The following is a 17,128-nucleotide window of genomic DNA, read 5'->3' as shown; positions in this document are numbered from 1 at the left end:
TTTAGAAAATGTCAGATGGTAATCAATATGAGGAAGAATCAGCATAGTAAGATAAAGATAATGATGAGAAGTATAGTTAGGATAGGATAGTTAGAAGGCCTCTTTGAGGAGATAACATTTAAACTGAGCCTTATAGATGAGATGAACTAGCCACACAAAGAGCCTGGAAAGAAAGAGTGTTAAAGGTGAAGGAAAAGGTGAGTTCAAAAGCCCTGAGATTAGGAAGGGTTTGGCCTTTCTTAGAACCCAAGGGAAAATATGAGTGGTGTGACACATCAGCAGAGGCCAGGTTACTCAGATGGGATTTATAGGTCATGGTAAGCAATTTGGGTTTGTTCTGAGTTTAGTGGAAGGCCACTGGAAAATTTTAAGGAGTGTAATTGGTTACATTGTACTTTAACATGATTATTGTCTATAGAATGGACATTGGATTGTAGGAGGTCAAGAGTAGAAGCAGGGACACTAGTTAGGATACAACTACTTTTATCCTAGGGAGAGATAATGTGGTCTTAGATTAGTATGGTAATGATGGAGAATGGGAAAAGTAAGAAGTGGGAAGATTTGGGATATAATTTGAAGATAGGGTCAACATGGCTTGCTTGCTGATGGATTGGACGTAGAGCTGCAGAAAGGAAAAAATTAAGACTGTCCTCTCTAGTTTTAGTATTTGGGGAACTCAAAATAGAGTGTTGGAAAGTTGGTGATCAGGAGTAGCAGGTGAGACAGTGATTTGAAAAATTGGAAACCGAAATGAGACAGTCAGAGCCCAGACATAGACAAACTAACAACAGTCAGTTCAATAGCTGCCATGCCAGTAAGGAGAGCAAAAGCAGCAGGATGAAAGGAGCTCTTAGAGGAGACTGGTGGTAGGAAGCTGCTTATACCACTCCTGTGGTTGGAGGAGCAGTTAGCAGGTACCTAAGAGATCCTGCATGGCCCAGGAGGGAATGGGAAAACTTGGAGATTAAGAATAGGGGGGATGCTAGTTTGATGTCTCTTGTCTTCATTGTCATCCAGATATCTTAATTTTAGCCCCCAGTCTACTAGGAGCCCTAGAAACACCTGTTAAATCTGTAATAGAAAAATCTTTGGACATGAAAAATAGACTTTTCTATTTATAAAAGGAGTTGATTAGATAAAGAGATTAGAAATAAGGTGATTTTCAAGCTCTGGTTCTGCCCATCTCCAGGAGTGTGCAAGGCTTTATTACTAAGGACTGCTAAAAAGGCCTGTCATGTGATATGTTGTAATTGTGCATCATGTAAATGGTGTTAGGATTAGTGATGCTGATTGCCTTTAAAGACTATGTTTTAAAAAAGGAAAGCATGGGATCTTTAGGATAATTGGTAAACCAAGAACCATCATTTGTCTCCTTTGTGAAGACAGCATAGTATAGTAGCTAAAAGTGTGGACTTTTGAGATGTCTGGGTTCTAATCTCTGCTCCACCATGTATTTGCAGTATGATCTTTTGGTCAGTTAATTAATCTTCTCTAAGCCTGAGTTTTTATCATGTATAAAATGAGGATAATGTAACTTCTCTCATAAAGTTTCATCGATGATTAGATGTGTTGATATTTATAAAGTGCTTAAAACAACACCCATATTACTGTTTGTTAAATAACATTAAATAAACAAGCATTTGGATAGGAGGCTAATCAAAAAATGTAAGACTGGCCCAAAATATGGTCATTGAGTAGAGTAGGCAGGACAAAAAAAAAGCAATTGACAGGGAGTTCAGACAGATTTAGAGTGGCTCTGAAGTAGGATTGGGAGTGCCTGTTACTACTTGATTAGTCTTCTCCGGGCTACAAGCCAGGAGTTGATGTAGACCTCTTGAGGTCGAGAGATAGGTGAAGATTCCCTAAGAACACTGAATTATACACAAAAAATAGAAATAGTGCCATGCTGATATTAGCTCTAATAGAATCTTCGTCCCTGAAAACCAGTTTTTCCAAAGCTAAATGTAACTACTGTGTCCTTTTAGAAATGATTCCTCTACTGAGTGCTTGCCCATGTACTCTCTCTCTGTCTACCCTCCCCTCCCCTCCCCTCCCCTCTCCTCTCCTCTCCTCCCCTCCCCTTTCCCTTCCCCTCCCTTCCCCTCTCCCCTCCTCTCCTCTTCCTTCCTTCCTTCCTTCCTTCCTTCCTTCCTTCCTTCCTTCCTTCTTGGAGGAGAGGGAGCTATCATCACTTTTGTCAGGAAAAGGGATGAAATAAACTTTGAGTTTATTTTTCTCTTGAAGTGACTTTAAATTTTTTATTGCTATACATAATTTGTTTACTATTAACCAAGACATTCCCTCTCCCTCCCATTTTATCCCAGTTATTCCCATCCAAAATACATATAATTGCATTCTTTATATATTATTTTTTTTAAGATTTTACTTATTCATGAGAGACACAGAGAGAGGAAGAGACATAGACAGAGGGAGAAGCAGGCTCCATGCAGGGAGCCTGATGTGGAACTACATTCCAGAACTCCAGGATCACACCCTGAGCTAAAGGCAGATGCTCAAGCACTGGGCCACCCAGGCATCCCTCATTCTTTATATATTATACTGAGTAGTACTTTATGAACATCAAATAGCAAAAGTCAGCCTCTGAGGATGGATAATGATAGTAATTATAAGTGGCACATTTATTTTATTCTGTCTGTAGAATACACAAAGTTATGACCCTTTTTAGAATTATAGGGCTGCATGGATTTGGAGAGATCTTATTCATCTTCCTCCATCTAGGCTCAATTCTTTTTTTTTTTTTTTTTAATTTTTATTTATTTATGATAGTCACAGAGAGAGAGAGAGAGAGGCAGAGACACAGGCAGAGGGAGAAGCAGGCTCCATGCACCGGGAGCCTGACGTGGGATTCGATCCTGGGTCTCCAGGATCGCGCCCTGGGCCAAAGGCAGGCGCTAAACCACTGCGCCACCCAGGGATCCCTCTAGGCTCAATTCTAACTAAAACCTTTCTAGAAAAATTTTTACAGGGCCCTTGGGAATGAAATTTTGTAACCCCCTTCTAAGTCCTTTAAGTCATGAATATAGATGCAAAAATCCTCAAAAAAATATTAGCACTGAATCCAAAAATATATTTAAAAAAGCATACAATCAAATGGGATTTATTCCTAGGATGCAAGGGTGCTTCAATATTCACAAAACAATCGACTTGATATGGCACATCAGTAGAAGAATAAAAATCATATGATCATTTCAATAGGTGCAGAAAAGGCATTTGTCAAAGTATAACATCAGGTCATGATTAAAACCCTCTGCAAAGTAGGTCTAATGGGAACATATTTCAATAAAAGGCCTATATGAAAAACCCACAACAATATCAGACTCAATGGGGAAAAACTGAGAGGTTTTCCCCCTAAGGTCAGGGAAAAGACAAGGATGTCTACTCTTAACAGAAGCAAAACTCTCACTATATGCATATGACATGATACTATATCTAGAAAACCAAAAAGACTCCACCCAAAAACTGCTAGAACTGAGAAAAGTTGCAGGATATAAAATCAATGTACAGAAATCTGCATTCCTATAAACTGATAATGAAACAGCAGAAAGACAAGAAAGCAATCCCATTTATAATTGCACCAAAACAAATAAATATCTAGGAATAAATCTAACCAAAGAAGTGAAAGAACTGTACCCTGAAAACTATGAAACACTGATGAAGGAAATTGAAGAGGAAACAAAGAAATGGAAAAACATGTCATACTCATGGATTAGAGGAGCAAATGTTGGCCCAATGGGCAAGGTGGCAGAATAGTAGGGTCCCCATGTCACCTGTCCCCACCAACTTACCTAGATAACTTTCAAATCATCCTGAAAACCTACGAATTCAGTCTGAGATTTAAAGAGAGAACAGCTGGAATGCTACAGTGAGAACAGTTTGCACTTCTATCAATTACAACTTGTTTTTGGCCTCTCTGCACTGAGCAAAATTATGAGAAGGAAAAACTCACCTCAAAAGAATCAGAAACCGTCCTCTCTCCAACAGAGTTACAAAATTTGGATTACAATTCAATGTTAGAAAGCCAATTCAGAAGCACGATTATAAAGCTACTGGTGGCTCCAGAAAAAAGCATAAAGGATTCAAGAGACTTCATGACTGCAGAATTTAGATCTAATCAGGCTGAAATTAAAAATCAATTAAATGAGACTCAATCCAAACTAGAGGTCCTAACGACGAGGGTTAACGAGGTAGAAGAATGAGTGAGTGACATAGAAGACAAGTTGAAGGCAAGGAGGGAAACTGAGGAAAAAAGAGAAAAACAGAAGATCATGAGGATAGGTTAAGGGAAATAAATGACAGCCTCAGAAGGAAAAATCTATGTTTAATTGGGTTTCCCGAGGGCCCTGAAAGGGACAGAGGTCCAGAATATGTTTTTGAACAAATCCTAGCTGAGAACTTTCCTAACTTGGGAAGGGAAACAGGTATTCAGATCCAGGAAATAGAGAGATCCCCCCTAAAATTAATAAAAACCACTCAACACCTCGTCATTTAATAGTGAAGCTTGCAAATTCCAAAGATAAAGAGAAGATCTTTAAAGCAGCAAGAGACAAGAAATCTCTAATTTTTATGGGGAGAAATATTAGATTAAGAGCAGCCCTCTCCACAGAGACCTGGCAGGCCAGAAAGGGCTGGCAGGATATATTCAGGGTCCTAAATGAGAAGAACCTGCAGCGAAAAATACTTTATCCAGCAAGGCTGTAATTCAGAATAGGAGAGATAAAGAGCTTCCAAGATAGGCAGAAACTGAAAGAATATGTGACCACCAAGCCGGCTCTGCAAGAAATACTAATGGGGACTCTGTAATAGAAAGAGGAAGCACGAGGGAACACTCCACAAAAACAGGGACTGAATAGGTATCATGATGACCCGAAATTCATATCTTTCAATAGTAACTGTGAACGTGAATGGGCTTCATGACCCCATCAAAGGGTGCAGGGTTTCAGACTGGATAAAAAAGCAAGACCCATCTATTTGCAGTCTACAAGAGACTCGGTTTAGACATAAGGACACCTAGAGCCTGAAAATAAAAGGTTGGAGAACCATTTACCATTCAAATGGTCCTCAAAACAAAGCAGGGGTAGCCATCCTTATATCAGATAAATTAAAGTTTATCCCAAAGACTGTAGTAAGATGTGAAGAGGGACACTATATCATCCTTAAAGTAAGTATCCAACAAGAGGACCTAACAATAATCAATATTTATGCCCCGAATGTGGGAGCTGCCAAGTATATCAATCAATTAATAACCAAAGTAAAGACATACATAGATAGTAATACACTTATACTTGGTGACTTGAATATAGCGCTTTCTACAATTGACAGATCTTCTAAGCACAACATCTTCAAAGAAAAAAGCACTTTAAATGAAACACTGCACCAGATGGATTTCACAGATATTTACAGAACTTTACATCCAAACGCAACTGTATACACATTCTTCGCAAATTCATATGGAACTTTCTCCAGAATAGACCACATACTGGGTCACATATCAGGTCTTAACCAATACCAAGAGATTGGGATCGTACCCTGCATATTTTCAGACCATAATGCTTTGAAATTAGAACTGAATCACAAGAAGAAGTTTGGAAGTATTTCAGACACATGGAGGTTAAGGACCATCCTGCTAAAAGATGAAAGGGTCAACCAGGAAATTAAGGAAGAATTAAAAAGATTCATGGAAACTAATGAGAATGAAGATACAATCGTTCAAAATCTTTGGGATAGAGCAAATGCTGTCCTGAGGGGGAAACACATTGCAATACAAGCACCCATCCAAAAACTGGAAAGAACTCAAGTAGAAAAGCTAACCTTGCACCTAAAGGAGCTGGAGAAAAAAGAGCAAATAGGTCCTACACTGAGCAGAGGAAGAGAATTAATAAAGATACGAGCAGAACTCAATGAAATAGAGACCAGAAGAACTGTGGAACAGATTAACAAAACCAGAAGTTGGTTCATTGAAAGAATTAATAAGATAGATAAATCATTAGCCAGCCTTATTAAAGAGAGAAAAGACTCAAATTAATAAAATCATGAATGAGAAAGAGAGATCACCACCAATACCAAGGAAATACAAAAGATCTTAAAAAGTTATTATGACCAGCTTTACGCCAATAAATTAGGCAATCTAGAAGAAATGGACACATTTCTGGAAAACAACAAACTACCGAAACTGGAACAGTAAGAACCAGAAAACCTGAACAGGCCAATAACCAGGGAGGAAATTGAAGCAGTCATCAAAAACCTCCCAAGACACAACAGTCCAGGGCCGGATGGCTTCCCAGGGGAATTCTATCAAACGTTTAAAGAAGAAACCATACCTATTCTACTAAAGCTGTTTGGAAAGATAGAAAGAGATGGAGTACTTCCAAAGTCGTTCTATGAGGCCAGCATCACCTCACTTCCAAAAGCAAAGACCCCTCCAAAAGGAGAATTATAGACCAATATCCCTGATGAGCACAGATGCTAAAATTCTCAACAAGATACTAGCCAATAGGATCCAACAGTACATTAAGAAGATTATTCACCATGACCAAGTAGAATTTATCCCTAGGATGCAAGGTTGGTTCAACATGAGTAAAACCATCAACGTAATAGATCATATCAACAAGATAGAAAACAGGAACCATATGATCCTCTCAGTAGATGCAGAGAAAGCATTTGACAAAATATAGCATCCATTCCTGATCAAAACTCTTCAGAGTGTAGGGATAGAGGGAACATTCCTTAGCATCTTAAAAGCCATCTACGAAAAGCACACAGCCAATATCATTCTCACTGGGGAAATACTGGGAGCCTTTCCTCTAAGATCAGGAACAAGACAGGGATGTCCACTCTCACCACTGTTAATCAACATAGTACTAGAAGTCCTAGCCTCAGCAATCAGGCAACAAAAAGAAATAAAAGGCATTCAATATGGCAAAGAAGCAGTCAAACTCTCCCTCTTCAAAGATGACATGATATTGTCCATAGAAGACCCAAAAGACTCCACCTCAAGATTGCTAGAACTCATACAGCAATTTGGCAGTGTGGCAGGATACAAAATCAATACCCAGAAGTCAGTGGCATTTGTATACACTAACAATGAGACTGAAGAAAGAGAAATTAAGGAGTCAATTCCATTTACAATGGCATCGAAAAGCATAAGATACCTAGGAATAATCCTAATCAAAGAGGTAAAGGATCTATACCCCAAAAAATTACAGGACACTTCTGAAAGAAATTGAGGCAGAGACAAAGAGATGGAAAAATATTCCATGCTCATGGATTGGAAGAGTTAATATTGTGAAAATGTCAATGCTAACCAGGGCAATTCACACATTTAATGAAATCTCTATGAAAATACCATGGACTTTCTTCAGAGAGTTGGAACAAATTATCTTAAGATTTTGTGGAATCAGAAAAGACCGTGAATAGCCAGGGGAATATTAAAAAAGAAAACCATAGCTGGGGGCATCACATTGCCAGATTTCAGGTGTACTACAAAGCTGTGTTCTTCAAGACAGTGTGGTACTGGCACAAAAACTGACAGATAGATCGATGGAACAGAATAGAGAATCCAGAAGTGGACCATCAACTTTATGGTCAACTAATATTCGACAAAGCAGGAAAGACTATCCACTGGAAAAAAGACGTCTCTTCAATAAATGGTGCTGGGAAAATTGGACAGCCACATGCAGAAGAATGAAACTAGACCACTCTTTTGCACCATACACAAAGATAAATTCAAAATGGATGAAAGATATAAATGTGAGACAAGATTCCATCAAAATTCTAGAGGAGAACACAGGCAACACCTTTTTTGAACTCGGCCACAGTAACTTCTTGCAAGATACATCCACGAAGGCAAGAGAATCAAAAGCAAAAATGAACTGTTGGGACTTCATCAAGATAAGAAGCTTTTGCACACCAAAGGATACCATCAACAAAACTCAAAGACAAGCTACAGAATGGGAGAAGATATTTGCAAATAACCTATCAGATAAAGGGCTAGTTTCCAAGATCTATAAAGAACTTATTAAACTCAACAGCAATGAAACAAACAATCCAATCATGAAATGGGCAAAAGACATGAAGAGAAATCTCACAGAGGAAGAAATAGACATGGCCAACAAGCACATGAGGAAAGGCTCCGCATCACTTGCCATCAGGGAAATACAAATCAAAACCACAATGAGATACCACCTCACACCAGTGAGAATGGGGAAAATTAACAAGGCAGGAAACCACAAATGTTTGAGAGGATGTGGAGAAAGGAGAACCTTCCTGCACTGTTGGTGGGAATGTGAACTGGTGCAGCCACTCTGGAAAACTGTGTGGAGGTTCCTCAAAGAATTAAAAGTAGACCTGCCCTACACCCAGCAATTGCACTGCTGGGGATTTACCCCAAAGGTACAGATGCAATGAAATGCCAGGACACCTGCACCCCGATGTTTCTAGCAGCAATGTCCACAATAGCCCAACTGCGGAAGGAGCCTCAGTGTCCATTGAAAGATGAATGGATAAAGAAGATGTGGTCTATGTATACAATGAAATATTACTCAGCCATTAGAAACGACAAATACCCACCATTTGCTTCAACGTGGATGGAACTGGAGGGTATTATGCTGAGTGAAATAAGTCAATCGGAGAAGGACAAACATTTTATGGTCTCATTCATTTGGGGAATATAAAAAATAGTGAAAGGGAATAAAGGGGAGGGGAGAAAAAATCAGTGGAAATATCAGAAAGGGAGACAGAACATAAAGACTCCTAACTCTAGGAAATGAACTAGAGTGGTGGAAGGGGTGGTGGGCAAGGGTGGGGGTGACTGGGTGACGGGCACTGAGGTGGGCACTTGACAGGATGAGCACTGGGTGTTATTCTTTATGTTGGCAAATTGAACACCAATAAAGAATAAATTTATAAAATAAAATAAAAAATAAAATAAAAATCCAATTCCCTCCCCTCAAAAAAATCCTAGAGGGGAACATTGAGTGGGGTACTTGATGGTATAAGCCCTGGGTGTTAAGCCCTGCGTGTTATGCTATATGTTGGTAAATTGTACTCCAATAAAAAAAAAAATAAGAGAAAGAAAAGAGAAGCAAGTATTGTTCAAATGTTATTACTACCCAAAGCAATCACACATTTAATGCAATCCCTATAAAAATACCAACATAGAAAAAAAAAAAAACCTAAGCTCTCATTTTTCAAACTAGAACAACCAATCGTAAAATTTGTATGAAACCACAAGACACTTGGAATACCCAAAGCAACACTGGAAAAGAAAAGAAAAGCTGGAGGCATTGCAACTCCAGACTTCAAGTTATATTACAAAGCTGTACTGGTCAAAACATGGGGTATTGGCACACAGATAGATATAATGGAATAGAATAGAAAACCCGGAAATGAACCCACTACTATATGGTCACTTAATCTTCAACAGGGGAGGAATGAATATCCAGGACAGGCTTTAAACAATGATATTGGGGAAACTGGACCCCCACATTCAAAAGAATGAAGCCAGATCTCTTTCTTTCACTACATACAAAGATAAACTCAAAAGGGATTAGGGTCTGAATGTGAGACCTGATATTAAAATCCTTTCAGAGGGCACCAGGAGTAATCTCTCTGACATCAGTGCTGTCAACATTTTTCTAGATAGGTCCCCTGGGGCATGGGAAACAAAAGCAAAAATAAACTTTTGGGACTACATCAAAATAAAAATCGTTTCTGCACAGCGAAGGAAATAATCAAGACTAAAAGGCAACTATTGTATGGGAGAAGATATTTGCAAATGACAAATCTAATAAAGGATTAGTGTCCAAAATATATAAAGAACTGATTCATCTCAACACCCAAGATACAAATAATCCAATTACAAAATCGACAGAAGACATGAACAGACATTTCTCCAAAGAAGATATACAGATAGCTAATAAACACATGAAAAGATGCTTATAATCATCCTTGATCAGTGAAATACAAATCGATACTACAATGATATATCAACTTACAACTGCCAGAATGGGTAAAATAAAAGACACTGGAAACAACAGTGTGGTAAAAAAGGGAACTCTCTTGCACTGTTGGTGGGAATGCAAACGGGTGCAGCCACTATGGAAAACAGTATGGAGTTTCCTGAAGAAGTTAAAAATAGAACTACCGTATCATTTAGCAATTGCATTACTGGGTATTTACCCCCCCCAAAAGAAAAACACATTAATTTGAAGGGATATATGTGCTTCTATGTCCCTATGCTTATTCCAGCATTATTTACAATATCCAAAATGTGGAAGCAGTCCAAACGTCCATTGATGAATGGTTAAAGAAGTGATTATATGTATATATATATATATATACACACACACACACACACACACACACACATACATACACACATACATATATATAATGGAATATTATTCAGTGGAAAAGAATGAAAATATTAACATTTGCAACAATATGGATAGAGCTAGAGATTATAATGCCAGGTGAAGTAAGCCTCGCAAAGAAAGAATATACCATATGATCTCATTCATATGTGGAATTTAAGATATAAATGAGTAAAGGGGAAAAAAAGAAACAGACAAACCAACAAGCAGACTCAACTCTAGAGAAGGAACTGATGGTTACCAGAGGGGATGGTGGTGGAGGAATGGGGGTAATAGGGGATGAGGATTAAAGAGTACATTTATCATGAAGAAAGTTTTAATATATTTTTTTAAAGAGTCTAAACAGATAACTCTGTAATTCCATTCTTAGGTATATACTTGAGGAATCAAAACCTATATCCACAGAAAAACTTGTACAAAGATAGTTATAGAAACATTATTCATAAAAGCCAAAAAGAGGAGACAACCTTAAAGTTCACCAAAAGATATCTTAGTAAACAAATTGTGATGTTACCATACAATTGATTGTTATTTGTATAAAAAAGGAAAAGTTCTGATATATGCTACAACATGGATGAGACTTGAAACATTCTAAGTAAAAGAAGCTTGTCAAAAAAAGACTATATGTTATATTATTCCCTTTATATGAAATGTCCATAATATATAAATTCATACAGACAGAAAAGTAGATCAGTGACTGAGGCCAGCACAGGGATGAGGGCTGCAGCAAGAATGAGGGAGGAATGACTGTTAATGAGTAAAGGTTTCTCTCTGGGATGTTAAAAAATACTTGGATATTACTTTGTGGTGATGATTGTACAACTCTGTGTTCTGAAAGCCACTGAAGTGTTTAAACTATAAATAAGTGAATTTTATGGTGTATGGAATCTATCGCAATAAGAACTCTTTAAAAAGGAAAAGAAAAAGGAAGAAAAGAGAAAGAGGCAATCCAGCTATCCTGGAAGACTAAATGAAGAGGCCGCATGAAGAGAAGAAAGCCTGGAACTACATAGGGAAGGAGAGATGCCCAGCCTTACCAGTATTAAAATCAAGCCTTTAGATAACTCTAGCCTCTGCCATCAAGTACTGTAATTGTGCAAGAGAACCTAAGCAAGATTAGCAGAACCACTCAGCTGAGTCAAATCTACATGTGAAACTATGGAGACAAAACAAACCTTATTTTAAGCCACTTAGTTTGGGGGTAGTTGATTATACATCAACAGATAACCAGTACAGCTATTTGGGAAGAGATACCATAGACTCCAAATGAGTCAGGGTTTTTTTTTTTTTTTTTTTTTAAGATTTTATTTATTTATTCATGAGATACACAGAGCGAGAGCAATAGCGAGAGAGAGAGAGAGAGAGAGAGAGAGAGAGAGAGAAAGGCAGAGACACAAGCAGAGAGAGAAGCAGGCTCCATGCAGGGAGCCCGATGCAGGACTTGATCCCAGGACTCCAGGATTATGCCCTGGGCCGAAGGCAGGCGCTTAAACCGCTGAGCCACCCAGGGATCCTGAGTCAGGGATTTAAATGCAAAGGTTGAAGCAATACAAGTTTTAGAATATGGGTAAATTATTCTATAACCTATGTATAGGGAATTTTTTTTCTGATTGTGTCTCAAAATAAAGATGCAATAGAAGATTGATACATTTAATTACTTTTAAAAAATTGAGGTTTTGCAGGGCAAAAACTCTATTAATAAATAAATGGGGAAAAAATAAATGGAGAGACACTGCACACCTGGGACCTGGAACTGTTCAGAGGAGGTAACAGTTCTTCAAGCCTGCAATAAGAAAAGACTTCAAGCCTTCATTCCAATAAAACTACATTGCAAAAAAAAAAATGGGAAAGAGACAGAATGGAAGGAGTAAAATAGTGAAAGAGCAGATCCTGAAAATTTTGTGGTAGAAAAAGTATTGAACTGACTAGTAGTGAATGGGAAGGTGGAGTATTTACTGAAGTCGAAGGGATTTACAGATACTGACAATACTTAGGAACCTGAAGAAAAATATGATTGTCCAGAGTTAATTGAAGCATTTCTTAATTTTCAAATAGCTGGTAAAGAAAAACATGGTACAAAAAGAAAATCTATATCTGACAGTGAATCTGATGACAGCAAATCAAAGAAGAAAAGTGATGCTGCTGATAAACTAAGAGGCTTTGCCAGAGGTCTTGATCCTGAATGAATAATTGGTACCACAGACAGCAGTAGAAAATTAATGTTTCTCATGAAATGGAAAGATTCAGATGAGGGTATACTTGGTATTGGTAAAAAAAAAAAAAGAAAAAAGGCAAATATGAAGTGTCCTTAAATTGTAATTGCTTTTTATGAAGAGAGACTAACTTGGTATGTCTAGAAGATGAAGGTCAGTAATTATTTGTGTTGCTTTTTATATATATTATATGTATAATCTAGGTCTTGGTTTTTGGATTTATTAGTATGAGGAAATAACATTCTAATGAGAATCAAGTTTGATATGTTCGTTTTGAAGATAGTATTGGGGGAGTTGCTGGGGTTTTTTTTTTTTGCATCTAGAACACTCGTTTTGAACAAATAAAAAATTTCTGTAGTTGCTTCCTTTCACAGAAAAGGATATATGAGATCATGGTATATAATTCTTCTGCATTAGAGAACACCTTTTCTAAATATTGGGGGAAATCTTTATAATCATTACTCAACCAGAATTTGTATTTAACTCCCACATGCCTAAGGACCATTCTTGGTTTTCTGTTTGTTTAGGTTTCTTGTGTGTGTATATATACATAAAAGTACACACATAAATGGTTTTCTTTCTTTTTAAAATATATTCACCAAAACAAAAATAGCATTTTATAATAATGGATAAGCCTGTGTTTCTGAGTTACCATCATTTTCACCAACCTAAGAAATCACTTAAAGTTGAATTGAAATTGTTCCTGAATCCTTAACCTTTCAAATTTTGTAATTAATTGGACACAATTTATTTTTTTAAGATTTTATTTATTTTTTTCATGAGAGACACACAGAGAGAGAGAGAGAGAGAGAGAGAGAGGCAAAGACACAGGCAGAGGGAGGAGCAGGCTCCATGCAGGGAGCCTGACATGGGACTTGATCCTGGGTGTCCAGGATCACACCCTGGACTGAAGGTGGTGCTAAACCGCTGAGCCACCAGAGCTGCCCTAATGTAAAGAATTTAAAGTGGACAATTTTAAAGCAGGGCACATCAGAATCCATATCCCTATCTACAGTTACATAAATGCAAATTTGTTTGTAAGATCACCAAATGGAAAATTTTATCACTACCAACAACTTCCCCACCCAAATGAGAAATTTAGACAAGTCCTGGTGTTTTTTCATTAGGTAAGCAAAACTTAACTGAATATTTACAGTTCCTTTTCAAGAAGTTGAAATCCCTGTGTTTGGGATTCCTGGGTGGCTCAGTGGTTGAGTGTCTGCTTTTGGCTCACAGTGTGATCCTGGAGTCCTAGAATCGAGTCCCAGGATCAAGTCCCATATCAGGCTCCTTGCATGGAGCCTGCTTCTCCTGTCTCTGCCTCTCACTGTGTCTCTCATGAATAAGTAAATAAAATCTTTAAAAAAAATCCCTGTGTTTCATTGATTAAAAGACCATGGTTGTCTAAGACTTTGTTCACGGAAACCTAATCATTGTCAGATCGTTACAGATGTTGGCAATTTTTAGGACCTACTGGAATAAATGGGTTAACAAACTTCTGTATTCTAAATTCTTTGACTTGCATGTTTTTCTTTACCCTAACTCATTCCTTACCTGTAGGCTCAATCTTCTTAGTATTTGAGTTACTAGTTCAGCAGAAACCAAGAAAAACAATAACTTTGTAGTAATCAGAATGTTATTCGACTATATATCTTTTGCAGTACTGTAAATAATGGTAAACAGTTGCCAATAAATAGTTTTTTGGGCTATTTTTTGTTTTGTTTTATGTAGGCTCCATGCCTAGCATTAAGCCCACTGTGGGACTTAAACTCAGGACCCTGAGATCAAGACGTGAGTTCAGATCAAGAGTCAGACACCTAATCAACTGAGCCACCTAGGTCCCCCAATAAATAGTTTTATATTCCTTTAAAATAATAAAGGGCCCTTGAGAATGAAATTTTATAACCTCCTTCTAAGCCATTTCTGTGTTTAGGACTTTTACTCTCAGGACGTCTTTCCTTTTATTCAAGTAAAATCTCATTACAGAGACAAAGATATTTCCATACTCTCTTGGAGGCTCTATCATAATGGTGCTTTTTTGCACTGACTATAGTGAACTACATTACTACAAATAAACCTATATAAGAAAATGCTTTTGGGGGGCTCTGATTTAGTAGCAGCTTGTTTATAATACAAATATCTGCTTTGTTTTTGTATCTGCTTTGTATGGGGAAGAAGAGGATAAAACTCTAGAAAAGGAGGTTTGTTTTTATATCCTTTCCTTGTTAATGCTAGGTTGTGATCATGTGGTAATTTACCATTACCATTCTTCTTTTCTGGTCCTATAGGTTGGGAATGTGATTTCTGCAATTATTTTTAAAAATTCTACTCACACCAAAGAAATGTGAGGGTTACTTGAGGGCAGAACAATTAGTTGTGAACTCTTACCTGCATTTAACATGAGTCTCCTTTCCCTTTCCCAGTGGTTCTTAGTCTCCTGGTCCTTTTGACTTCCTAATTTTTCTGAATGTAGCCCAAGAGAAAGTCCTGGTAGATCCTACTGAACTCAGAAGAAACTAGTTAAGCTAGTTAAGTCTCCTTAGTAATTAAAGAGAGTACTAACCAAATATGGCTGGTCAAGTGTTATAGCTCATAGTTAACATTTATTTAACCAAATTAATTTTAAGATTGAGCATGAAATCTCTCTTTTCTCTCTACTATACCTTATAGTATTGATTGTATGATCCTGAGTATTCAAGGTTAAACCATGTTAATCCAATATATCTCTTTTAGGAGGTAAAAGGTTATCTTCTGGTATACATTTCATTTATTGTTATTCATACTTCTTACCTTAAAACTGAAAAGATATTCTAACCTCATTCCAGCAGATACTATGTTAGCTGCTTAACAGAAACATGTTCATAAGGAAGAAAATCTTACACATTTAATTCTGCCTAGAGGGGTACTGCAAAGCATTACGAACAGAAAGCTGAAATTTCATAATTAAAGCCATTGTAGATAGAGTGTCAAGATGTCATTTTTATAATCCAAATTTTAATTATCTTGACTTTACCTGTCACATCATATTTTATTTTCTATTAGCCATACACCTCTGAAATGCTCACTAAGGGGCATTGGTGATAGAATCTACACCTGTCTTGATATGTTTGCACTGCCAGGATTTGATGGATCTTTGTGCAAAGATCTACATATGGGCTCAGTCTCTGTGGAAAAACTCTTTATGTAGCTACAGATATGAACTTAATAGCATCTCTTGGCTCTGGAGTCATCCTTCTCAAGCAATTTGTTTGCATTTTTGTTGTATATCACTCTGAAGGAGGGTTTATATTGAAATGTAGTTTAAATGCTATAATAATTCATGTTTGTATCCCTCCAGTTCTACTGCCATATACTCTTGTTTAGAACTTTAAGACTACTTAAGAATGTCAGGTACAAAAAAAAAAAAAAAAGAATGTCAGGTACAGTGTTTAGAAGGTGTCCATTTCCATCTGTATACAGAAAAAGTAAGGATTAGGCATTGTGATTCATCCAGATAATTGAGCATAAGCCAAAAACTCCAGTGGGGTGGAAAGTGAGACTATAGGCCGTAAATAGAATGAAATAGGGACCTTGTAGGAAGTGCTCCAATGATGTGGACTAGATTTTCCTAAAGAAAAAAGATTCAAATTGTTAGCTCTATGTTTTTAGAAAGAGATAGTCTGACAATCATGATTTATGGATTATTTTAGTGCGTTTGCTTCTCCTTTCATTGCCCACATTTGAACTTTTTTTTAAACTATTGGTTAAAAGAACCCCAATGTTTATGAATTTATAAAACAGTATTATTATTCAGTATTTATATTCAAATATTTTTTGAGCAGTAGTTTGAAACAAGTTTGTCAAAAAAAAATAAAAGACCTCTTTTTCTCTCCATGTTGGTACTTATAAACCAATTGCTGAAGGGGATTTGGGATTATATCTGACTCCTGGTTCCACACAACTTATGTACCATCTGATCTGTTTATCCTCTATTGCATTTTTATTTTTAAAGTTTACTTCAGGTCATTAAATGTTTGTATTAATTGAAAAATGGAATTTATTATTCAGTAACTCTGTGTATCTTAGTTTCTTTCTCTTCTGTTTGTTTTAAGGAAATCAATGACTATTATTATTTTTTTTTTTTAGCCAGCATTGTTTCCCTGATACAGTGTTGTAACTAATGATAGCTGGAATATATTCAATTCCAAGTGGACCAGTGTCATTTTTCTGTACAGCAGGAGTAAATAAGATTATTTGTAGATTAGCCAGAAGGAAAATGGCTTTGTGTTTTACCTCTGTAGCAGACTCTTGGAAGGTATTTAATTCGATATTGTTATCTGTAAGAAAGAGAATAAAGCAGGATGAAGCATGTACATTCAAATGTGTACCTGATGGCATTCTTGAAAGCAGAAAGTGCTAATTTTTTACTTTTAAAAAAATCTGGAAGAGGGCCTCAAATAATTCGGAGGAAGAAAAATGATGCCCAAGTGAAATCACATGACTAAGTAGATAATTCCAGTGAAACCCAGGAAGAACCGCATTAGT

The 17,128-nt window shown here is 37.0% G+C and overlaps 1 protein-coding gene across 6 annotated transcripts in view; it reads left to right on the top strand.

Moving 5' to 3' along the window:
* EDA (ectodysplasin A) overlaps nt 1-17,128 on the top strand; it is a 435,371-nt gene that overhangs the window by 132,087 nt on the left and 286,156 nt on the right. The window lies entirely within an intron of this gene.

This window comes from Canis lupus, chromosome X (genome assembly GCF_048164855.1).
Source record: "Canis lupus baileyi chromosome X, mCanLup2.hap1, whole genome shotgun sequence".
In the NCBI taxonomy this organism is placed as follows: Eukaryota; Metazoa; Chordata; class Mammalia; order Carnivora; family Canidae; genus Canis; species Canis lupus.
This window is presented reverse-complemented; position numbering and strand designations above follow the sequence as displayed.